At 42.4% G+C, this 25650-nt stretch overlaps 1 protein-coding gene across 1 annotated transcript in view; it reads left to right on the top strand.

Annotated features, from left to right (window-relative positions):
- The first annotated feature begins 1086 nt into the window (after positions 1-1086).
- TGFBR3 (transforming growth factor beta receptor 3) overlaps positions 1087-25650 on the top strand; it is a 155436-nt gene continuing 130872 nt past the window's right edge. The window contains exon 1 of the mRNA XM_063298248.1: positions 1087-1410. The gene's annotated coding sequence lies outside the window, so the exon portion shown is untranslated. The remainder of the gene's footprint in view (positions 1411-25650) is intronic.

Here is a 25650-nt window from a genome sequence, read left to right as displayed (position 1 = left end):
CTTGCACAACTTTGCTGGAATGACAATCCTTTTCAATCCTGCAGAACCCCTGATGTTGATGTTAGATCAACAATCCTTCCAGCACACTTCCGAGCAAGTGCGGTTGAATAGAGTGAAATTTAATCTTCAGTAAACATACATAATCTTGTGCTGCACAGGCATGATCCAGCTTAAACGAAGACATTTTAAATTCCAATGTCAGGAACAGTTGGAAAGCTGATGAGTTTCTTTTAGGGGAGTGTTAAAGGCACAGAAACAGAAATGATTTCCAGGGGTGATTGTACTAATGGGTTGCAACTAAAACACTTCAGAAACTTGCTATGTTTTTTAAATTACACGTTCACTATGAACCTCCCCAACCGGGTGCCCTCCAAACACGTTGGGTTCTAACTCCCATTATCCCCAAGCAGCTCGGCCTTTAGTTACTATGCCTGGTAGTAGTAGAAGTCTACTTCATCAGATGCATACTCTTATCTGCAATTGGTAGGTTTAGACGTGCCACGGAAAGCGGGGGAAAAAAAGGCTAAACGAGAGTCAAATGCCAGAGGAATGCGAAAAATCCAATCAATTCGATTAACGCTAAAAGGGGGGTTTTGGTCGGGGACGGTTGTTGTTGTTTTTAATACGCCCTGCTAATGTTGACCTCAGCATTGTCAGAACTAGGAGAAAACTAAACTTGGCTTGCCAGTTCTGAAACGTTGCAGGAAGTGAACTACCGTATTCCAGCCATCTAGATAGCTGGCAAACTGAACTGCAGCCGAAATTTATCGAAAGCTGGAAGTTTTGTCTTCCGAGGAAACGCACGTTTTCGCCAAGCCGGATCCGGCCAACCGATTGTCGCTGCGGCCGCAAGGCAACCAGCTCCCTCTCCGCATCGCGCGCTCCGACTCATCTGAGGAAGCGCAGAACCCGAAGCCGAGCTAGAGGAAGGAGGAGTTTCCTTTGACAAGGGCTCTTGGTGTCCATCAACGCTCAAGTCCCGCCCTCCGTCCAATAGGAGGCCTGCGCCGCTCTGATTGATGGACCCGTGCGCGAGTCCCCTGCTGGGGATGTTTCTTTCCCAGCACGAGGGGGTTAACCGAGGAGTCCGAGCACAGCAACTTGGTGCGTCTTTTTTGACGCTTGTCCCGGACGTCCCCGGGACTGGAACGTCAACTGGGCATCAAAGTGCTGGCGTTTCCCTGTCCAGTGCCCCCCGCCTCGTCCGACAGAGGCAAACAAGGAGGCGGCGGAGGGCTGCGCTGCTCCGCGTGGAAGCGTCGCGGAAGAAGTTTGCAGGAAGCAGCTTCCTCCGAGTCGAACTTCTGCCTTGACAGATCTCTGGAGAGGGGGAGCAGCTCGCCCTGGTCCTGCGCGAGGGAGGCTGGTTAGGCTTCTCCGAAAGGGAATCCCCGTTTCCAAGAGTGCTTGGTAAGGATGCTGGCTTGTTCGGGCAAGAGTTGCTCCGGGACTGCCCCTCCACTTCTCTTCTCGCCGCTCGGGAACAGCCGAGAGCACGCACGCTGCCTGGGTTGACTCTGCCCACGCGCAGACCCGCGTTTGTGCGCGAGTGTGTTTACAAACGCCAAGACTTTGTGGTAAGGGCGAGTGGCTTTCCTGGCAGGCTTTGGCCAGCGGAGATCAGAGGCGCACGCAGCGTTGGGAAGGGCAGAATAATGGACGGGCTCCAGCTGCAGGGCTGGGGACTGAGTGCCCCCTGTAGGGTTCCCCCGGGGTAAGCGATTAGGACGGGAGGAGCAGATCCCGGCCCTTTCACCCCGAAGTTGCTTTGCTCGCAGGGACGGAGCGGTTCAGTAACTCCGCAAAGAAGCTGAAAGCTTCCCACTCCCTCTGGACGTTTCACTGCTCCCTGGAGTTGTCAGAACACGGCTACGATCGCGTGTCGCGCCCAGCCTTCATGTGGTTGTTTAGGATCGCTTTCCTGTGTTGTGTGAATGTAGCCAGTTGGGTTTATTCAATAAATGGTGGTTAAGTAAACCCTGGCTTAGCGCGACGTGTGAACCCGGCGTGCGTTTCCGGGCAGACAGTATCCTACCTTGATACTGTACCTCCAAATCCCTTCATCAGCGCACCTTTTCTGTGGGAGTTTCCCCTCCCCCGAACGATCTGGCTCGGTAGATCGGCTCCAAGGTAACTCTGCGCGTTAAGCTTTACTCTGAATAGTATTGCAGACTTCTGGAGTGGCGCTGAAAAAAGCGTTGCAGTGCAAGATGCAAGCTTAAGTGCCTAGTGCAACTGAGCTGTCTACAGCTCTCCTAGAATCAAGGTGTTGCACAGTGTGTGGTGGGCTACAGCTCCTGTCTGTAAAGATAATGGGTGTTGTAATCCATTTACAGAGTGCCAAATTTTAGGGGAAACTATCTTAAAAATAAGCATATGCTCAATTCAGGTAGGGTTGTGGTAATCAACAGAAGCTAATTGACCCTTTATTTTGATTCCACCACCCCCCCTTACAGATTTAGGCAAGTGACCAAAGCAATTGGATTGTCCTGGCAAGTTGTTTACCATTACACAATTATTATGCACTTGAGTTCTTGGCTATGATTACAGGTTTGATTTGAAAGCATCTGAACTATGTCACTCTTACTATGTTTAGATCTTGATAAATGCTCTTAAACTTCAGGGACCAAGTTCTTACTTAACAGCAATTTTTCACTATTTTTAAACCATGCAGCAAAACTGCATAGTGCTGCAGTTTGGTTCATAGAATGTTAGATCACAATGGCTTGAATTACACTGCCTAAAAATCCCAGGTTCTGTCTTCAGGAAGGTAACTGAATGTTCTGCGTCTCCCTGGGCAATTCTGGTTGTGTGGACCCAATGAACTAAACTGGAACCCTGGGTCTACTTCCTTGGCAATATGTCACAATAAATGTGGTTGGAGTTATTCCATGTAAGCTAACGAACAATTAGATATGCATTTTAAAATTGCTAGGTGAATTACAAGGGAGCAATTTACAGGGTTGTAAACCCATGTTTTCAGGAAGGCACTGTGTGTGGGATGCAAGTGTGCAGAAAAGTGCTGTGGCATCATGCACTTGAGGGTTTGATAGATACTCCCCTAGAGATAATTGCAATTACAACCAGCCAAACAGTTGGGTAGCCCACCAATGCCATCCCAAGACAAAAAGGTTAGTTGATGAATTTTGGGATGAGGTTGGCTTTTGTGGTTTGGGATTGAGTGATTCGGTATAAGATGCCTTTTAGATAACAAGAGCTTAATGATGATTGCAGTTTCACTCCTGTGGCCATATCTGTCATTAATGCTACACTATAGGTTAATGCAACTTTGCATGCTTTGAGTAGGATTTTATTTATTCATTTAATTAGAGGTATATCCTGTCTTTCATTTAGGAGGTCAAGGTGGTGTGGATAAAGCTCCCTCCTCTTACTTTCCCTCACAACCACCCTGTGTGGTAGATTGGGCTGAGGGAGAGTGACTGGCCCAAAGCCACCTAGCCTCCTTCCATGGCTAAGGATGGAGTGGAATCTGGGTCTCCCTACTCCTAGTCCAGGGTCTCAATTAGTACATTGCTGGGTGATTCTCTTTCCTCCAAGGCATTCACAGTAACTGACTGTGGATTCCTACCTTAAGCAAGGCCAAAATGTGAATCCAGGCAGTTTTGTTTGTTTATTTTTACAAACCCTTTTTAACTAAAACACTGCTTGATGAGCTGTGTGAATCGAGAGAAGGTCATGTTGGCATTGCAAGTACCAGCATCTGGGTTAGGTTATGTGGATTAATTTTAGGATAGGAGATGTTAATAGAATTGCTTTGTGGATAAAACTCTAGCACGGCAAGCCTTTCAACCATGAATGCAGAGTTTTATTCTCAGCGGGTCAAAATGTATTTGCTTATCTGTCTTTAAATAGAAGGCAGTATGCCCCCTTTTTTGTTTTACCATAAGGTGGTAGAGTCAAGGAAAGTAATGCTGCTTTAATGATGGAGCAGTGTTGAAAGTATCGCTGGGCGAATCTTTCTCAAGTCTTCACCGAGCTTGCTGAATTTTGTTTGTTGAGGCTATCGCGTCAACCTTTAGCATTGGCAGTCACTGACTCAGAAAGCAATGGCAGTATGTTTCCTATCAGTACTTCACTTTTCATGCATTTTAATTAGATTTGCCAACTCTCCCTGCACCCAAAAGCAGGGTTTTTGTGTAACAACAGCAGATATTTTGGAGGGAAAACTTCTTCCAGCCTCTGGAAATATGGTGATGGAAAAGCTTTACCCACGAAACAGCTGCTTGGCACACAGCTGTAACAAGCTTAGAAGCCGTGCTGGGATAATAAGTTACCAGCTTTTAAGTATATTTTGTAATTGCATTTATTTCTAGGACTGCAATCCTTGGTATGTTTGTAGGCAAGTCCAATTCATCTAAATGAGACTGGACTTTTAAATAAAAATGCACAGGATCCAGTTGTGAGACTTTGATTGGGGAATTGTGATTGACTTTTGGTTTTTAATGATGCCTAAAAGTATTCGGTGAGAACCAGTTTGGTGTAGTGGATAAGGCATCAGGCTCGAAACTGGGAGACTGTGAGTTCTAGTCCTGGCTTAGGCATGAAAGCCAGTTGGGTGACTGGGCCAGTCACTGTCTCTCAGCCCTAGGAAGCAGACAAGGGCAAACCACTTCCAAAATCTTGCCAAGAAAACTGCAGGGACTTGTCCAGGCAGTTGCCAGGAGTTGGGAATGACTTGCAGACGCGTACACAACGTTTACAAGTATCTTGTAGCATACAAAGTATATCCCTGGACTGTGCAGGCACCATAATGAAGAAGTCATTCTAAAAATGTAAAAATGCTGGATCACAGGTAGATTACTGTGCAAGATTTTGCTGATAATATCTCATTATTGCCTAAAAGAACTAATAAATAAAATGTAGTGGGACAGCTGCGGCATAACTCACATGCTTTAGGTTATAAAGACCCAGTACCTATCTTGATGATCAGTCTGTGAAAAAGAATTGCAGTGGACGAGTTGTGCGGACAGGAGCTGCCAAAAAGTACAGAGATTGTGGCTTATCCAATAAACTCTTAGCCATGGAGTTTTATTAGGTAAACCACATTTAAGCATCTTAAGCCATAGCTTGTAAACCACTATAGCAGGGTTGCTTAGCATGCTAGGCTGAAATCAAGCAAACCACTTTATGGCTTAATGTGATGTGTGAACCAGGTCAGTACCGGGTTGATGGATAACAGCCTTACCTGTAATAAGGCAGTCTTATATACTCCCATGTACAATATGGCTTTTAAGAGCTGTCATAATTATGTTGGAGTGCAATTGGCTAGCTCATTATTTTGATAGTTACTTGTGCAACACTTCTACAAAGATTCTTGATTGCTCTTTTAATAAACCATGATAGAACAGAAATAATTATTTTAATGCATTAGGGCAATATTCCGAAGTTTCTGTTCTCAGTTGACAGTCTTTAATTAGTCATAATTCTCTTAAAAACATTGAACAGCTCTTTGACATTATTCATAAGATTAAGCAGTAAGCTTACAGCACAAGGTGTTTAATATACTGTACTTTTTAAAGATGATGTACTTTAGAAACTCCATAGTATTTCAATAATTTAAAAAGCCAGGGACAAGTAATACTTTCCTCTTACTTTAGCCTGCTTTATTATAATTTATTCAATGGGAGACATTCGTATATCAGCTCTTTTTCTACTTAGTGTTTTGCAGCCACATAAATGGCTGAGAAATCAGAGCCAGAGGTTTACTGGCTTATTGGAAGAGCCTTGCAATAAGGCTTTGCAGAAAATTGAGCAAAGGATCTTCGTGTTTGGAATTTGTTTTTCCCCAGTAGGTTTCTTGAGCAGAAGGATATTGACCCTGAGGGCACTTCACAAAGTTTATCTCTTCTCCCAGGCTTCCTCTGAGAAAAAGGGCTTTCTTTGAATGGGGGGAATCCTTGGGTCAAACTGGACATGACAATAGCAGATCTGTGTGCTTAAATCCAGATTTGTTGCAATCATGTATCAACTGTAGGGGTGGAGGGACCCTTTTAACACCCAGAGGAGAATGAGGGGTGCTAAACCCTTCTCAGTTGCTGTTGCACAATGTTCAGTTGGAGCATGGACTATGGAAAAGAGAATCGGGGAACGAGAGAAGATGGAGGAACAAAATCTTACAGGTGAGGCATCATTTTGGTGTTAAAATCATAGGAGGATGGGGTGCCTTTGAGCCAGTTTTTGACTCCTGGTGACTGCCTGGATTAGTCCCTGCCGTTTTCTTGGCAAGGTTTTTCAGAAGTGGTTTGCCATTGCCTGCTTCCTAGGGCTGAGAGAGAGTGACTGGCCCAAGATCACCAGCTGGCTTTGTGCCTAAGGCAGGTCTAGAATTCCCAGTCTCCTGGTTTCTGGCCTGATGCCTTAACCATTACACCAAACTGGTTCTCTAAAATCAGAGACCTCCCTTAATTTCTTTCTGGTGGTGTCCAAGGTGTCTTTCAGCAGTAGGTCTGACACTGCAATCTACTTAGTTTGCTGGTTTAATTGAGAAGAAATTCAATCTGTCACTGATAAAATTATTCTGGATGTATGCTGGCTCAGCTCACATGAGAAAAAAAATAGGGATAATTTTGCCCTCTTGCCACCTTATCAGCTCCTTGATTGTATGTCAGAATGTCAGAGACTGCTAGATCTGCGCTACCTGCTGTGTTTTCCATGTTACGTGCTCATGTCAAGTTGGCATCCTCAAATTCTATCACAGTTTTGTAAACCAAGAAAAGCTATTTAAGTAAACAAGTATCACCCTTGTGATTTTAACTAGTACCCTTTAACTCTCCAAAATGATCAACGGCTTTCAGACATTTGCTTTTTTTTTTTGAGAGGCAATAATCTCCAAATGTGACATTATATGCATCCAAAATGTTTAAATTAAAATGATGACTATTGTAGAAGTATCAATAATAGTAATTTGGCAGAGAGATCTGGGCAAGTGGGATACCCTTACAAGTTTCTGTTTGCACAATGCAATATTAATGTTCTAAATCAGGGATGGCTACTCAGCTGTATGTGGCCCCAACACCCTTTCTGCGCCCCCTGGAGCCTTCTGTTCTTGTATTACTAAAATTCAATGGCAAATCATCAAAAAACAGTGGCCTATTTTTAAGGAGGAACAAGAAGAAAAGTAATATGTGGTTAGCCTTGATTAACATATCTAGAAAAGTATACCTGTGTGTCTGTCTGTGTCTGTGTGCATGTGCTTGTGGGGGGCAAACTAGCAGAACAAAAATCACCATGTATCTTATTCCCAATGAGTGCTTACCACCTGCAGCCTTGGCTCCTGAAAATGGTGATGGGGTGTGTGGGAGATGTTACAAACAAGTTAGCCTCTTCCTTTTCTAAAACACCCCTTCCCAACCTACTGCTTTTGACGCTCTTAACTGAAATCATGGCAATTTTGCAGTGGTGTACTTCTGTAGGAAGCCAATGTGGGGAACACTTGTCCTGAATATACCATTTGAAGGGCTCAGTCTGATGAAATAGGTTCTGTTGCTAGGCTGGCATTAAGACTTGGTACATGTGTTCTGCATATACAAAGGGCCAGGTAAGATCCTGGAGAGCAGGAACTGAGAAATACCACACTGGAGATTATGAAAAGGAAGGCCTTGCCCTCTGCCTTTGCTCACCAGCCAAAGGGCGACTAGGAACAACATCACTGCAAGGAGAAGACCACCCTGGCCCTCACATGTATTTATCAGAGAGCAGCTGCAGAAAGTTAGCTCTGCCTGTCACTTTTAGAAAGAACACCCATTTGAACTGGTGTCTGAATTTACTCTTTTCCTCTTCCCTCCTCATTCCTCTTCCTTGATGTCTAAGCTTGCGAGAGTCAAATTTGTAAGTCCACCTGATAGTTTTGGAGGAGTTAATTGCCAGGAGTTAAGAAGCCCCTGGCAGTTGGAATGTAGGGTAGCATATACACTGATGTAAAAGCAATTATTGAAATATTCATATAGACACACACACACACACACATTTTAGCAAGAAGGAATGATCACATTAATATATTCATTGTTTCTAAGGCTGTGTTCTCTTGTTCTTAGAATTAGTCTGTGTTCTACATGCATCAAAATGAGTTACCGTAGAGCAGGTAGAGCATCTCAATCTTTCAGGATTTGTTACAATGGATGTCTGTTTCCTCAAGGATTTGGTACATGCAGTAATTTCTGCAGATTAACGAGAGCAGCTTCCCACTTAGTCACTAGCCTTAATCTGGCATTTTTAGTTTGATAGCTGTACAGGGCAAAGGTAATGGGAAGAGGGAGGCTCACAGTGGGAGAAGGTATCTGTGAATTCCTGTCTTGATTGCAATTAATTTCCACTAAACAGGAAGCCAGCCCGGAGTGGTAAAGCTGACAAGATTGGAAAGTCCTTGCCATTTAATTAAATCATCTTCACTTCTGCAAAGAGGCAGAGATGTTTTTCAAAGCGCAGCGCAGTGTGTTAACGGGGTCTGATTATGCACTACTGTCATGTTTTTAAGATCTGCAACAGGTTTGCAACGTTTGGGTTTGTGTGTGTTGTTTTGCCATTGCAACAAGGGGGAGATTGTCAGCTGACATCTATCAGGCCCAGACATGTAGCTGGTAGCAGAGTTTGCTTGGCCTGGGAGAAGTGCGGAAAAGCTGCAGTGTGCAACCTTTGGGACAGAAGCCAAGGAAGCCTTTACGTTGTGAGTCAGTCGTGTGCAAATGTCCTTTCTTGTGGTATCTTCCTTTCCTGCAGTTTTGCAGAACAATTATGGAAGTGTTGGCATGTAAATGTGCCCCTACTTGCGTGTGGCTGTGCAAACCTCTGCAGCTAAGGACCCATCTGCATATTGTGGATATGGGTATGGCCTGCCGGTTCTGGGAACCCCAGGCTGGAACAATGATTACATGCTATTTTGTTCTAACAGCTATAATTGAGGGTCCTGCATCGTGATTATTTAACTGCAGTTTGTTCTCTTATGCCATAAGACTTACAGCTTTGCTTGACCAAAAGCTTTGAAAGCAGTTTGGGGGCTGTCTTGGGATCAGTTTCTTGGCCTTTTTCCATTAAAAACCTTGCTTCTCTCTGGGAGTATCAACTTTTTACGATCTGTGCTTTGTAGTTACAGAGCACCGTGTATCCTCCTGGCATAGCTCTAGATGAAGCCAGCGTGTGAAGCCCCTGATCCACTATTGAGAAGGTTTTTGTGCTGAACCCTCTGCACCATGAGGAGGAAAACAACAACAAACGAACTTTGTGTGGAATGTTAATGACAGCGGCAATTCCACATTCACAGCATAATGTGGGCGCTCTTCCTTGCAACAGCGTAATTATTTTTTTCAGCGCTGAGAGATCTTACTCTTTTCCATAGGAAGCACTTAGCTCAAGTTTGAGCAGATGGCCAAAGCCAGGTTCTTAGCTTTCGCATGTAAGGATGATTTAGTGTTAAGACTGTGAGATTAAATTGGGTATGCTTGGACCTTGAAAAAGTCGTGTTTGGATTGTAAGAGAATAGTTTATCTGAAGGTCACAATCTGCAGTTAGCAAGTTTTCTTTGAAAGAAAGAGGACCTATTTGTGTGCCTGGATCTGTGGTGCAATAACCAGTGGCAGAGGGAGCTTTGGCTGCGTACTGGACTGGGTTTATTGCCTTACAATTATATCAATATGGTAAAGAGTGATGTATTTCCCACTGAAGCAAACTACATTATTTGGGGTATAAAGGGATTGCCATGCAGCATACATATGTGCTGTATAGTACATACTATAATGATGCCATAAAGTATCTAGCTGTTTCTTCGCACCTAAGTTGGAAGAGAGATTTTCTTGCCAATATGAATGGCCGAAAGCTCAAATTATTTTAGTTCCTTCTCTAGTACCATTTCATCCTGTACTGGGCATGGAATAGCCACTCAAACTTAGTGCCAAAGATATGCTTTTAGTATCTCTTTGTAGTGCCAATATGAGCTGCCGGCAGAGACCATGAGCTAGCAGTCACTGAGAGGGTGAAATTGATTGTAAGGGGCTTAAATTGCCGAAAAGTTTGCAAGAAGAAACAAAGGCATTACATTCTGAAAACAGGCTATTTAGCAAACAGGGCAATCAATTGAACAGAAGCATGAAGAGTACACCACTTCAGGATACAAATCTATGGAAAGTAGCAGCCAGCCAGCCAACAAGGTGGCAGAATTGATTGATTGCACTTATGGATTATAGGAATCAAAGCTAGACTTATAGAAGGCGTATACCCAAGCAAGCTGCAGTTTGCTAATACAGTGTAGAGAGAGCTAGTTCGGTATAGTGGTTAAGGCTAGAAACCTGGAGACCGTGAGTTCTAATCCCACCTTAGGCACAAAGCCAGTTGGGTGACTTTGGGCCAGTCACTCTCACTTGGCCCGAGGAAGGAGGCAATGGCAAACCACTTCTGAAAAATCCTGCCAAGAAAACTGCAGGGACTTGTCTAGGCGGTTGCTGAGAATTGGACACGATTGAACGGATTAAAAAAAACAAACAGTTTAGAGTGGTTTTAGAGTACACCCACCTCCCTCCAAGTATTTAAGCACTCTGAACCATGTGGAAAGCATGAAGGTCCATGATAAGTTGTGCAATTCTGTCAAGGCTCTGAAAAGTCACCCCAAAAGGTAGAATTAGTGGTTATGATTTTGGACAAGGACCTGGGTGATCCAGGTCCCAGTCAAGTCCATGCTGAGCCTTAGAAGTTCACTGAGAGACTTTGAACTAGTCACCGTTTCTCAGCTCAACTAATATTATAAAGATAACGTTGGAGGGAAAAATACTATGGTTCTTTGAGCTTTTGGAGATAAAATAGAGTATGCATGTAAAGAATATATGAGCAAAAAATACTCTTTTTTCTATTAATAGTTTAGCATTCATTTTTCTGATGCCCTAAATACATTGTTTTCTTAATATGGTTCACTACTCTTTGTGGAACAGTGTTTCTCAACCTTGGCAAATTTAAGATGCATGAACTTCAATTCCTTGAGTTCTCTAGCCAGCTGTGCTGGCTGGGGAATTCTGGGAGTTGAAGTCCAAGCATCTTAAAATTGCTAAGTTGAGAAACACTGTCCTGGAATATTGACAACCAGCTTTATTAAAGGCATGCAAAGCTTGACCTTGAGAAAAGGAAGAACATTTCTTGTCCAGCTATGTTTTGAGCTTGTCTGTAATCTAAAAATAGCATCAATTTTTTTTCCAACCTGGTACCCTCCAGATGTGCTGGGCAGAAGCTTCCATTTCTGCCTGTGGCCTGACAGAGACGAATGTAAGTTACAGCCCTGTGCCAGGGAACATCAGGTCAGAGAAGGTTGGTCCAGCCTCAGAAGTCTTGCTGAGGTGCACCTCTTCCTGGACTGACGATGGCAAACCTTATCGATCCACCTTCTGTATCCACTCTAATAAAAGCCCTCCTGGTTTTGTTTTCAAAAGCAAGTGTTTCACTTTTAGACTTGTGATTAAGAGAATGTGCAATTGGAGAACGGATGACTGCTCTGCAGAGGAAGTTCCTTTTGACTCACTGTTTCAGAAGTGTTGCACTTAAAAGCCTTTTCCACATGTGCGGGAGAAGTTTCTTAATTCCGATGCACATTTTTAATCTATTATGGAAGTTGCTTAGATGATTGTTTTACCATTATTATTATCTTTTCTTTTCTTGATGCCCGAAAGTTAGCTTTAGTTCTGGAGACGTCTCTGGAACAAAAGAGTTCTAATTGATGTGTGTGCACTGTTGCAAACTTTCTAATATTTAACCTAGTGTTGCAAAGGCTAATGCTGAAAAGCCATCTGCAGGCCTTCTCCCTGTTTGTGCACAACCTTTGAGTGTGAATTTGCAAAACTGTAAAGAGGGTATGAAAATAGAAAGAGAGGCCAATCTGGAAAAGATTAAGCTGGCTTGTTTCTCTGATAGGGAGTTTCCCATAGAAACTTTATTTAGATAGTATTAGGAGCTTTTTATCTCTGAAAATTAATTGCATCAAAGGTTATGAGACAGTGACTTAGATAAGACCTCTATACCTAGCTAAATAAACATGGTAAAATATATCATGTGGGTGTTGCTGTTTTGTGATGAATATAAACTCCCTTGCTGTGATTCTGATTGTATATGCATAGTCTTGGTTTGAGCCAAACTGAAAGAAGAGTAATGGGATTTTTAGAACCAGGAATCATCTTCTGTACCTAGATACGAATCATTAGGCCAAAACAGAAAGCAAGAAGTATGTATATACTGTGGGTAATCATACTCAGACAATGCTTGAGAATTTGTTTCAACCCTGAAGGCTGAGTTCATGTGAATAAGTATGCCAAATACTAAGCTTGGTGCTATGTTGACAAAAGATTGTGGAATCTTTCCTGTAGGTGTTTTCTAAACAGATACTATAAATCCATTTACAGGGTGATTAAAATCTGGAAAAAAGTCATGCAAGGAAGGATTAATTTTCTTCCGCTGTTTCCTTAGCCCTTATCCAAACCTAAATTCTCAGGACTACAATTAATCTTTAAAATATGCAAGAGGTAAACTAATTAAAGGTTTCTGTCTCTTGTCTACTTAGATGGTATATTTTTTTCCATCATTGCAAGATGCATCATCCTTGAAGGTTTAAAATGGGGTCTTTTTTTTTTTTAGGCTAGTGAGCACATTTAGGATTTTTAAAAAATGCTGCATGTGATGTCAGCCCTTCGAGGTAGGCGAGACCAGAAAACGCATTCTGCAAATTAGTCTGGAACCATATTTTATTGATTTAGGCTCAAGTAACAGAATCTTGAAAGCCTGATAGTGTTTTTCCTTCCCTCCTTCCCTCTTATACCTCACGGAGTTAGGGCAGAACCAGTCTGCGTTTCTTCCTAATGCTTTCTTCATTTCCCAGGCTTAGAGCATGCTTCTGTAGATGTTTTTGTAACCGTCACTGCATAGTTTCTCCAGAGTCATCTCTGTGGCTCTCTACACCCATGGACCACAGAGAAATATACTGGGACAAAGATAGAAGGCTGGGAGAGGCTAACTCTATGATGAAATAGTGTGGGCTATCCAGTTCAGAATAGTGTTAAAAATTTAAATGAACTAGGCCCATCAGCAGGACGCCAAGGGCGATGTGTGTATTTGTGTATGTGTTATCTGGTGATGTGGAAATTTTGTCTGCCCTGGTTTTAAATAGTAATATGGATGAAATTTTATTCCAGAGAGAATACATAATCACGCACTAAGTTGTCCCGGTGGTGTGAAGTAAAGCAGCATCAAACACTACTCCAGAAATGTTATTTCCCCCTACTGTTATTGTATGTAAGTTAGATATTAACTTACACTGTATTAAATCACCTTGTTGGAACCCCCAATTGTCTTGCAGCCTGAGGTAAACTACATCACACCCATTAAGAGCAATACTGACATAAAAGGATATGGTGGGATCCTGTGATACAAAGTTGAGCCAAGGCAAATTTCCCTTTCTGAATAAGTTGAAGGCTCTGGCTATTGACCATACATTTCAGGGCAGCTTTTTCAACCCTGTCAACTTTAGGGATGTAGCAAGCTACTTTAAATGATCTCAGAGTATTTGTTCATTTAGCCCAGGGTGTGCAACCCCAATATTTGGGGTATATTGGTGATTTCGAGAACATGTCATTGGAACTCTCACAAACATCCGTTTGCAGAAAGTGAACTGGTAATACTGCTTTCTCTCACCTTCTCTAGGCCCCACAATGTTTCCTACTTTTGTTAGGGTAGAAGAATACATCAGCAAGGGAGCCAGGTGAGGTATCTTGGTCCTAGAATGGCTAGGTTGATCCAGCTGATTCATATGTACACTAGCCACTCTCCCTGGATTGATTAAAAAAAAATCCTTTACCCCACCCAGAGATGCCAGAGGTTGAACTGGGGATCTCTTTGTACAAACGAGATGCTGTATCACAGAACTATAAATTTGCAAACTTCCTTGGTATGGCAGACGAGATGCAGTATCTATTGCAGAACAGGATGAATTTGGGTTGTAGCAGGCAGGAAAAACAAAAGCCTCTATTTTTTTTCTCAGGGTATAATTATGTATATATTTTGTGGCTTCCTGTAATTTGACAGAACACACAGCAGCATGTTACCTTTAAAAAGAAAAAAGTTTCAAGCATCATGCGAGAGTAGAAGGAGGAAGATCTGGGAGTGACATAACACATCCAATTTTGGCAGTCTTCCAGTTCCCATAGCCTTTAGCTGAGATTTGTGGAAATGTCTTATTACATGTAGCTGAATCTGAGTTACTCTCAGCCCTTGGTGCAGTTGTCTCCTTGGGATTTTGCTAGTAAAACTCAGAACTATTTTAGCTTCCTAGAAATGAAATGTCCTTGGTCTTGTAAAGTTCAGCCTGTTCCCCAAGAGTTTATAAAAGTTTCTGTTTATGATTTCAGTGATCAAGCTCATGGCTCAGTCTGCAAAGAAGACTGTTATTTGCTTGGGATTTCTTAATAATAACTAATAATCACATTATTTTGCTTCCTTGCTTCTTCTATGAACAAATTCGGCAGAAAGAACTGAGAATTTAATACAGAGACAGCCTAAAGACCACTGTAGCTCTGCACTTAAGAATTTCATGTTGGAAAAAACACTGTTTCGTTAGAAAGATTTCATACAGCTGCTTCCCAGTTACTGCTGATGTTTTTGAAAATGATAACGTCTGTAAATATTTCTGCGTATAATCTGGATTCATCATTTTCAGAGCATAGAGTAATCATATAATTGGTTGCATAATTCTGAATGCCAACACCGGTTATATCAGATACACATTGCAATTAGATAATCCAAAATAAATGAGTCAAATACTTAATTGCTGAGACATTATATTCCCATAGTAGCTTCAGGTGAGTTTTGTAGTTACACTTTATCTTTCAGAGCCATAGAACTTCACGTTTGTTATATATTTTTGATCCTAAAACAATGCATCTTCGACTTTGTGTTAGGCTTCTCCCCAGCAGGTTGGACTAACTCCAATTAAACAGGTACACAAGATTCCAAGATTGCGGATAAGTAAACATTTATTATAGAAAAGCTGAGAAGCTATAATGAAACTGCTGCGTATCAGATCACTTGGGACTGGGTTACTTGAGGGACCAGCTCTCCCCAATTATATCTAGCTGTCCTATCAGGTCCAGCAGGAGGTGCATGCTCCGGGTCCTATCAGCTGAGGAGTGTCATCTGGTGGGGCCTAGGAGGACAGTCTTTTCTACTATAGTGTCCACCCTGTGGAATATCATCCCCCTGGAGATTAGATTGGCCCCAACCCTGCTGGCCTTTTGGAAGACCCTGAAAACATGGTTTTGCCAACAGGCATGTCGAACAGGGAATGTGACAGAGCCAGCACACTGGCTCTATGGAGTGTTATTGTTCGATGTGACCACCTGGGTTGTGAGTTTTATGATCTTTTTATGATGGTTTTTTTAAAATATGCTTTTATATTGTTTTTCCTTGTTTTTATATTTGTTTTAATTGTTTGTAAGCTGCCCCAAGTCATATATATGAGGTGGGCAGCTGTATAAATTTGAATAATAAAAATAAATAAATGCAAGTCTTATTTATAGTGGAATCTGGGTTCAAAGTCTTATGCCTCTATCTTCCATCCCATATGCAGTTAGCTGGACAGCATTCCCTCTTGGGCAGGAGACTTGATTTTCATCCGTCTCTTGTTTTGGTAATGGACAGATCTGATATCAGGTTGTTTTCTTCTGACTATGTGACAATTGACTTACGGAGTTTGAACTGAAAACTATCACAAAGCCTGAAGAAGAGTAAAACAAGCAGGCAATTGTTTTCTAATTTATGTATCAGTCTGGGAAGTATGAATTGTTGTAGCTCAGTTAAAAACAAACTAAAAAAATATTCTAGCATCTGCAATAGTGTTTTACTTGTTTCTTCTTTGGTGGTGGTTGGCTTGGGTGGTACCAGACTTCATGTTTTAAGAACTCTTTAAAGAAATTAGGTCTTACATAGAATTGCTGTGTAATTCTAAAAGATGTTAAAAATTAAAGATCAGTGTAGGAAACATATTCTCTGGAACAACAACAGCAGCAACTACCACAAGAAAACCCTTTGTAAGAAATACGTAATATTTAAAAGAATGCTAGCCTTAGATACTTGTCCCATAAAAAAATGCCCCCACCCTGAGCACAAATTGTAATGGTTTAAAAAATGTGGGAGAGAAACTAATAAATCCAGTAAAGGTCCAACTCTGAGTGGGGATTAGGCATAATATCTCAAATGACTCTTTGAGTAGTAGTTGTAAATGCAGTGACTCTGTCCAGAGTTCCACTGGAATGGTGGATTTTGGATGAGGAGCTTGCTGGTGTCACATCATCCTTCCTGACCCTAATCATGCTCACTATATCCTGTTTGTCATCAAAAGAAGGCTTCTTGTCCCATATTTGTAAATACTTTTGGGACTCACTACTGTTGGAGAACAACAGCGAAAAAAGGCCATTTCCCTTGAGTCCTGCTTGGAGGCTTTCAGCTTGCAAGTATGGGAAAGAAATGATGAGCCGTGCTCTGCCTTAGCATGGTTCTCCAGGTCCTTACCACACCAGCTGATCGTATTCACAATGACTTCTTCGGATTCTGCTGAGTCGCCAAACAGAGCCTATGCAAACAGGAACATGCGATCAGGGATCCAGCAAAAAGTCAGGTCCCTTGTATGCACTGACTTAATGCGTGCTTTGGCTGATTTTAAAATTTTTGAACAGTGGAGCTAACTATTTTGATTCTGCTCTCCATTTCTCTTCTCCATGCCCTGGGTGCCATTTGAACAGGTATATAGGAAGCAAGAAACATACTGTTGGAATCTTGGGTCTGGTTTGCACCTGATGCTCTGCCTTAATGTGTTTGCTTGCATTTGGCTTGGTGCAATGTGTAACTCTAGCACCTGGTGATCTAATGCAGCCTTCTATACAAGACATCCTTGCAGTTATGTTCTGCAACTCCCAGAATTATTAACCAAACACAAAAAGCAGACCAAGTGAAGCTTTGTACTAGCAGAAGTTGATCCAGAGTGATGCATAGCTTGTTCTGGAATGCAGGCAGAGCAGGGGAAAATAATCCTGTGTTGGTATCCTTTCTTTACTGAGCCTGAAGGTTATCAGCACTGAAGGGAAAGGGAGCTTTCAGAACTGGGCTGTGTTAAAGAAGTCAGGAATAGGAAGCTGATTTTCATGCTACAAAAAGTTAAGATGATAGAATGCAAATAAACAGAAAACTGAGCAGGAAAATTGGGAGGAAAAAGAAGATAATATGAGAAACAGATGGCATAGGAGAGATATGCAGAAGGCTAAAAAATCAAGGTTTAGCCATAGAGTTTCTGAGAGTACATGAAATAAGTTTTGTGATTGGTGTTCTCCATGTCATAGATTAAAATTTGCTTTATTATTTGTTTGGTTTTGGCCTTAGAATATTTAATCGAACAGAAACAAGTACCCAGAACCGTATGGGAATGGAAGTTTGAGTGGTTGAGGAAATTTATTTACGAAAACAGAAGGTCATGTTTATGCTGTTAAGCAAAGAAGTTTGATGATATTCAGAAGATAGGCTGGCTCCTTTTCAGCATCTTTGAGCCAGAACAGCACCTGATGCAGTCTCTGACCTTCCTGGCTGAGGGAGGATAAGATTTTCTGCACTTCATGGCTGCTGTCTGCAAATACAAAGAATGGAGCATACAGTATGAAAACACTGCCTTCTGTCCTAATCTTACATTATGCATTGAATGGAATCACACATGTCAGTGCAATCAGTTGCATGTTGCACTCTTACAATTTGGAATTTATTTGCAAAATAGGACTTAGACTCTCTAGGAAAAAAAAAAGACCACTAGAGAGCCATGGAAGCAAACAGGCACTTTTTTCAGAAATGCGATTGCATATGATCAGGTCAGAAATGTGGGAGTGGGTTGTCACCATGTACGAGCTGCATTTTTTCCTGGATGGTAGTTTATTGGCTGAGGCGGCAGTCTGAAAGGCATTCATGGTAAAAGCCTATTGATGCCAAGTGGTGGCAAAGTTGTGAGCGTCAGAAGAGCGTCAGAAGAGCTTTATCTCCCATAACCACTCCTTTCTTTATGTCCCTTCAGAAGGGCTTCCTGCACCGCAAAGAAGAACATTGCTGTATTATATGCTGACCTTAAGGAAAGAGTGATCTAAGCCCTGGTTACAATTTTCCTATTCAAGGGGTTCTGTTTAGTGCTTCTGTAGCTAGTTATTCTTCTCTTCTGTTCATTGTTTTGCAAAATTGACATGGATGTCAAGTTTAGCGTCTCTGATGGCTTCATTCATGGACTGAAGAATATCTGGCAATTTGCCTTACTAAGAAACTGTGAAGGTTGGTTTGATAATCTTTGAATTAGTCATTTTTTGGTGTCCTCTCAGATGCTTTTAGTGTTACTTACTCCATCTGAAAAGTCTACTCTATGCATCTGGTGTAATAGAGTCCAATCCATGAAATCTTGTCTCATTAATATATCTTTAAAATATGGGAAGACTCTTGTTTTTTGCAGTAAGAGACCTTCTTGGATTTTGGAGTAGTAGTGAAAGAGTCAGACAGAATACGGCTGCATTCTCTCTGGGATAACCCATTGCGGGTACTATGGCAGATGGGCGAGGAAAGTCAGGTGGGGACAGCGATTTTCACTCTGAACCCTCCTTTTTTTTCCTTCCGACAGAGTAGACTCAAGGAGGGAGCAGGTATCCCTTAACAGGGAACTTGTCTGGTCTTTCATAGACAGGGTCTTGAGGGTAGGCCAAGAGACAGATTCAAGAACTGCTGCTCGCCACACGACATTCCCCCACACTGAATATCCTAGGATAGTTACTCTGCATCTAACCCAGACAAGTTTGTGAAAAGAAGATCAGGTGAGAAGAGAAAATCCTGTTAACCTACCCTGATTCTGTTGGAAAAAGCGTTGAATATAAAGGTGATAAATAAAGGTAAAGATATAGAATTAATGAACTTTTGACACAGAGTGCAGCTAGTATATTTATAATTTGACTGAAGGGGTATAAAATGTCCAGGGCTGAATGGCTTAAAATGTGTGTGTGGTTCAGTGGCTGAAATAAGGGAATGCTGAAGACCCTGGACCTTCAGATTCTGTAATTGTCCAAATGAGGGTTTGCAACTTGAGAGAATTTCACTCTGAGAGAAGCAGGCCATGGCAAACCACTTCTGAAAACTTTTCAAGAGAACTTCAGGGACTTGTCTAGGCAGTCCCCAGGAGTCAACATTGAGTCGAAGGTACAAAAAACAAAGCAAAACACCCTAGGAAAGTTCTGCATACAGTAGAAGCATCCTTTTGCCTCCGGTAAGCCACTGCACTTTCACATGCTTCCTCTTCTGATACAGTCTTACTCAGAAAGCTGAGTTTTTGAGCAGCTGTTTCTTCTGGTCTTCAGCAGTAGCTAGCTGGGCAGACTGCTGGCTTGCAGTCCTTGGGGCAGCCGCAAAGCCCTCCTCTCTTGCATTTTGGCTGTTGTGGCAGCCCCAGTGCCTCTTCTTTCCTTTCCACTTGAAGCAAAATTTTCTAATGTTTTACAGAACATGATCACAAGCTAACAAGGCTGTGTGAATCCTTTGGAAGAGGTGCTTTGGAAGAGACAGGCGCTCTCACACGTACAAAGCACCCCTTCTGGAATCATTAAAGCAGCTGCTTCTTTTTCCAGGCTGATGTGGTAAGGAAGCAGAGAAAAGAGAAGCTAAAGATGGGGAGCAAAGTGGCTGGGCATGCAGAGATAGCTGGAAGCTGCTTCCTGAACAACTTGCAGCTGCTTCAACGATTCCAGAAGAGGTGCTTCATATGAACTTCCGCACATTCTAGGAGGTGCTTTATGGAAGGATTTTCACAGCCTTGCAATTTGTCAGGGTTTCCTGCCAGACATAGCGATAAAACTGTCTCTCTCAGCTCTGCATTCCCAGTCCGGCCCAAGGTTAAGTCATATTACTGCAGACAAGAAACCATACGTAGGAAGAAGGTCTCCATATAGTAGCATCGGGGATATCTGCATTAGATATGCTTATTTGTCCTATCCCAAGGTTCAAATCCTTGATTATTTTCTCTTGTATTTACAAGCCAAGAGACTTTTGGTTTGTTTTTTCTCAGCTTTGAAGTTCTGTACTCTCTGTCCCTTGTTTACCAAATGGTGATTTCTGGCACACGAATTGGAGGTGTTTGGTTCACTGCACCATTGTACCAGCAGATAACTTATATGGCTGTCTTGCTAATTATTTAGCTGTATAGACGGCATTCTTTCTTGCCCACTCTTTCTGAAGATCAGTGCTGGGTCAGGAGTCAGATAAGAGTGTCCTTTAGAGGAGTGAAGACCCAAGAAGAGATGTTTCTCCACTCATCAAGCACAACTAATAGGCACACACACATGCTGTGTTGCAAGTTGACCCCTGAACAATTAAAAAATGTTCACACTGAGAACCATGAAGTGGGATGGAAAGTTTTCCACAGAATTTTTTCCAAATGGAATTTTTTTATGGTACTTCATCTCAGATTAACTTTGCTATGGAGAGAGAACATTGTAAAAAACGAAAGCCCCATGTAATATAACAGAAAAAAGTAGTGAAATAACACAAGTCACCATATATGCTATGCAGCACAGTCAATCAGATGTTGATTCATCAGCTTCTGCTGTAATTTGCAAATATGATGCAAAGTCTGGAGGGATAGATGAGTTCTTATCTGAGAGCAGGTGTTTTAAAGTAAGTTTGAATGCACAGGGTAATTTGTTAATAGCAGTGTTATAATAAGGCAGAGATAAGTGTCCATATAAAATGGACAATAAAGGACAATGAGCTGTTGATTTGATGGCATTGGCACCACATGGCATAATCTATCCACCTATGGATTTTTTTTTTAATTTTCCTTCCAGGACGTGAGTGAGAAGAGCATTAAAATAGGCTAAGGATAACGCCCTTCTGAATTTAGGAACTGTAATATGATTTAGGTGTTGGGCTGGTATTAATTTTACAAAAAGGCTCTTTGCAAATATGTCTCTGGGAAGGGAGGCCTGCTTTAATTTTTCTGCGGACTTTGTCTATTTCGTCAGATCATTACTAATAACAAAAAGATGTCAGTTACAGGCTGGGCATTTGCAAAACTGAGTTAATGCTTTTCAGGTGGTTATCCTTAGCAAGGATGAGAGCTAAATATAAATGTTACTGAGCCATAAATGAGTAGGTGGAGGGAATAAAAATGGGAAACACAACTTTATAACTATCCATTAGTCATAATGACATATTGTATATATTTTAATAAATCAATTTAATGTTGCCCCTTGAATATACTTTAAGGGAGTTCCTTTGGTAATTTATGTTGGGCCCCTCCACTGACATCATTGCATCCCTGCTGTATGATCCCGGCCCTTTGTGGCTGACTTAAAAAAGGAGTTCCTGTTCTTTATATGTTTGTTTGAAATGTATGTGCATGTGACTTTACATGAAGAAGAGGACATGTATCTTGTTAAATAGTTTGAGAACAATTTTTATTTATTAATTTGTTTGTTCCATGTATTTGTAGGCCATCTTATCAAACCAATAAAACCATACAGTAAAACCACAGCAATAAATAATAATTAAATCCTACCACCACCATCCATCATCATCAGAAGAGCAGCCTCAATTATATGGCATCTTCTCCTCCAAAAACTCTACAGAAGAGCCAGCCTGATAGCCATAGCAAGGAGGAGTCATCCTAAGCTCATGGGACACACTCTGTCAGAGGGACGGGGCTGTGACTGAGAAGGCCTGTAGCCAGGTCTACACCCTGTTAACCTCTTGGGGAGGCACCCCCAACTTTCCCGGCCAACCTGCATGTATTGAATGGGCAGATTCCCCTTGGTCCCAGAGGTAGGAGGACCGAAGCCGTAAAGGGCTTTGCAGGTAATGAACAGCATCTTAAATTGGACCCAGAAGCCAACTGGCAGCCAGTGAAGCTTCTGCAATGTAAGTGTTATTCTGCTGTACCAGGTACCAGACAACAGTAGGAGAGCTGCTACATTCTGTGCCAGCTATAGCTTCTGAGTTGTCTTAAGGCGACCCCATGTAAACTGAATTGCAGTAGTTCAAACACAAGTTGAAAAGGGCATGATTCATCATTGCCGGAGAATGCACCCAGGAAAGATTACAACCAGTGTACCTCCTGAGGGTGGACAAAGGCTGTCTTGGCCAGGCCTCAATCTGCTGATCCAGCAGGAATTTTGAATCCAGGGAAAACTCCAAATTGGGTGCCTGCTTATTTGGGGACATGATATCCATTCTAAAGCTAAAGATGGAGCTGCCTTGGAATCAGAGAAATTCTGACAAAAGGAGCTGGGATTCATATTAAGCCATCCCATCTGTCTCCCACAACCTCCAGGCAGCAGGTCAAGACTTCCATCACATCTCCTGCTCAACCTGGGGTAGAAATGCCTAACTGAGTATCATCACCATATTGATGATAAATCACCCCAACCTGGTGGATGGTCTCCCCCAGCAATTTTAAATAGCGATTGAAACAATAGGGAGAGAAGGCCAAGTATGCAAGACCTTGACCTGTCTTCTCCAAACAATACCAGATGAACCATCCACTCTGGAAAGAGCAGAACCACTCTAAAACTACGGTCTCTGTATAAAAATAATCACTCCAGAATGGTCCAAAATAACATAATGATAGATGGTATTGAATGCTGCTGAGAGATCAAGCAGGACAAGGAGAGGTATAGTCCCCTGTTCGAGTCTCAGTACAGATTGATCACAAGAGCAACCAGTGCAATTTCTGACCCATGCTCAGGCCTGAACCCTGATTGGAAGACATCCAGTTAATTCACTCCATGCAGGGATGCCTGTCACCTTCTCTATAACTTTTCCCCTGAGACGAAGAGTAGAGTACTAGCTGTCTAAAATGATTGGGTTGAAGAGTGATCTCTTGAAGAGGGGTGTACTATCTCACTTTCAGGGCCAGAAACATTACCTCCTCAAAGAGGCATTCACCAGTTCCTGGACCAGTCTCTAGTCCCCTCCCTGGCAGATCAAGGCAGCAAAGAGGGGCAAGGATCCATCTTATACGTGGTGGAGTTTGTCTCACAGAGAATCCTGCCTAGTTCCTCAGAATTTGAACGAGTCCCAGATGACCTTGCAAGACATCAACTCTGTTGTCTCATTGGACTCTGCCCAGCAGGCCTCTAATCCAAAATGAATACGAACAAATTTGTCCACAAGTGACTAGCTAAATGATCACAGAAGTCTAAAGAAAGTTTTTCTGACTCACTATTTCTCAACAGGGAGTGGGTTATGTTACGGTAATGCCCTCCTCCTCCCAAACATATTCCAGATGCTCCTAAGTAAAGGGTAGATTAATTGTGTTTCCTCCCCATGTACACTGGGCCTATGATGACTTGACAGAAGCCTATGGTTGTCATGGAAGCCATGAAAACACAAGTAAATCTCACCCCCATGGCATGGAGGTTGAAGTTCCCCACCACCAGAAGCCAGGAGGAATCCATTAGTAGCTCAGTGATGAGGTCCAGCAGCTTGGGTAGGGAGTGCACCAGTCAACAGGGCAGGTGGTACATCAGCAGCACCCCTAGGTTGTCCCTGGCACCCAACTCACAGTCTTCTATCTGCCAGGCTCCAACACCAACCTGATTACCCTGATATCTGGCCATTTAGTAAGTACTTCTTTGTGCACACCTTGCTTCTTGTGTGATATACAAATCACCCCTTTCCCTTCACTACCACCACCATTTCTGAGAACTACAGCAATAGTCAGTCCCACTGCCTTAACCAATGTCCCTTCCAATTCTTTTCTTCAACCTTCCCCAGCCAAACTAATTTCCAATATTCCCTTTTCCATTTCTCCTTATCTCTTCTAATCTTCAAAATCGAGTCTCCCTGACATGCCATCTTTTGACTGATGGCTCTACCAGTTCAGCAGAGCTCTCATCATTCCAAAGAAATTAAATAAATAAATTCCGCCTCCCAGCCCCACACACTGCAACAGAGCTGAGTAATTATAGTTATAACAACAATGAGCATTGTATTGTTTTTGGTGTCTTGAATCTTTTTTACAAACTACATCAATACGAGCATGATGCAATCAATACCAGCATTGTATTGAGAACTCCTCACTATAGCCAATAAAGGTGTGGAAAGTCTTGAGGTAGTTGTGAGTTAGGTCATAGCATGGCCCAGTAGTTGCTCCAGCAGTGCCCAACAGCTCTTGAGGTAGGTAAGAGACTAATTAACAAGGTCATCTTAAGGTGTTTTTATTGCCTAAGGCCAAAAAATAAAACTCTTCAGTGCTGTACTCAGTTCCATGAATAGATGTGATCTGGGTTATTGCCTTTTACTTTAATGTGGAATATAAAGCAGTGTTACTTTCCCTTGAGGGCAGAATACTAATTTAGGAGGTGCAGGACAAGTTATTTGGTGCAGCAGAGTGGCATGGTCAAGAAAAATAACCAAGAGGCTTTTGCTACGTCCCTCCAGTATAACTTCCCAGGATGATTGCCTCAGATTGTCTAATAGCAGTGTCAGCTCTGAGTCAGAGCAGTTGGAACCATTCCTGTTCTTTAAAGCTTGAAGCTGATTCTCCATGACTGGATGCTTTGATCCAGTCATTGTGGTTTCAAAGAATGGGGAGTTGCTAGTGAATGGGTCATGTGCTTCACAGGACAGGTCCAATTCAGAGTGCTGGTTTTGACCTTCAAAGCCCTTCATGGCATGGGGCTGGGTTATCTGAGGGACCTCTGCCCATGCCGTCAGGTGTGGCTGAAGAGGGATGCTCTGGGTCCTGCCTGCTAAGGAACTACATCTAGTGGGACATGGGAGACAAGGCCTTTTCTGCTGTGGCGCCCGCCCTGTGGAACATCATCCCCCCCACCAAGATGAGACTGGTCCCAGCCTTGTCCTTCCAGAAGTCCCTCAAAACTTGGTTATGTCAACAGGCTTGGGGCTCTCACGGAAGTGGGGATTTATTGAGGTGGCTGCATTGCATGTAACATCTAATGCTCTCCCCTAGCCCTTTAGTTTTTTATAGTAATATTAATGTTTTAATTATAGAGTGCTTTTTGTAATTACTGTTTTTATGGTTTCATTGTACCCTGCCCAGAGTCACATTTTGTGGGATGGTGGCATATAAATATGAAAAATAAATAAATAAAGGCCATGCTCAAGCGTAATTGCTTGCGCTATACTAGAACCAGAGCAGATAATCCACAGCCTGACCAAATCTCAGACTGTGACTGCTGAAAACTGATAGCACAGTCCCTTATCATTCTGAGGATGGAAACACATGCAAAGTATAATTGAGTCCTTAATTACATATCATGGTGAATAGCAAACGAGAGAAGCCACCAATACTCTCCCACTTGCCTGGCCTCATCTACATGTACTATATTACCTGGCCTTTCTACTTTGCAGCCCTCCTCCTCCTACTAAAATGTTCAGTGAAGCAATGGGCTTCCAAAAGGTTGCCCAGCCCTGTATGAGCATCTGAACACAATAAGTGTGGTAGTTTCTGCCTTACATCCCCAGGGTTTACTACGCGTGAGTTTGCATGCAGGACCATAAATTGCCATAGCTTCCTTGAAAAGGATCTGATCGCCACTGTGTTGGAAAAAATAATTTGCTACTTGCATATACTTTATGTGTTCTAAAATG

This window comes from Candoia aspera, chromosome 3, assembly GCF_035149785.1.
Source record: "Candoia aspera isolate rCanAsp1 chromosome 3, rCanAsp1.hap2, whole genome shotgun sequence".
Lineage (NCBI taxonomy): Eukaryota > Metazoa > Chordata > Lepidosauria > Squamata > Boidae > Candoia > Candoia aspera.
The sequence above is the reverse complement of the archived record's forward strand: the minus strand, read 5'-3'. Positions and strand labels throughout refer to the sequence as shown.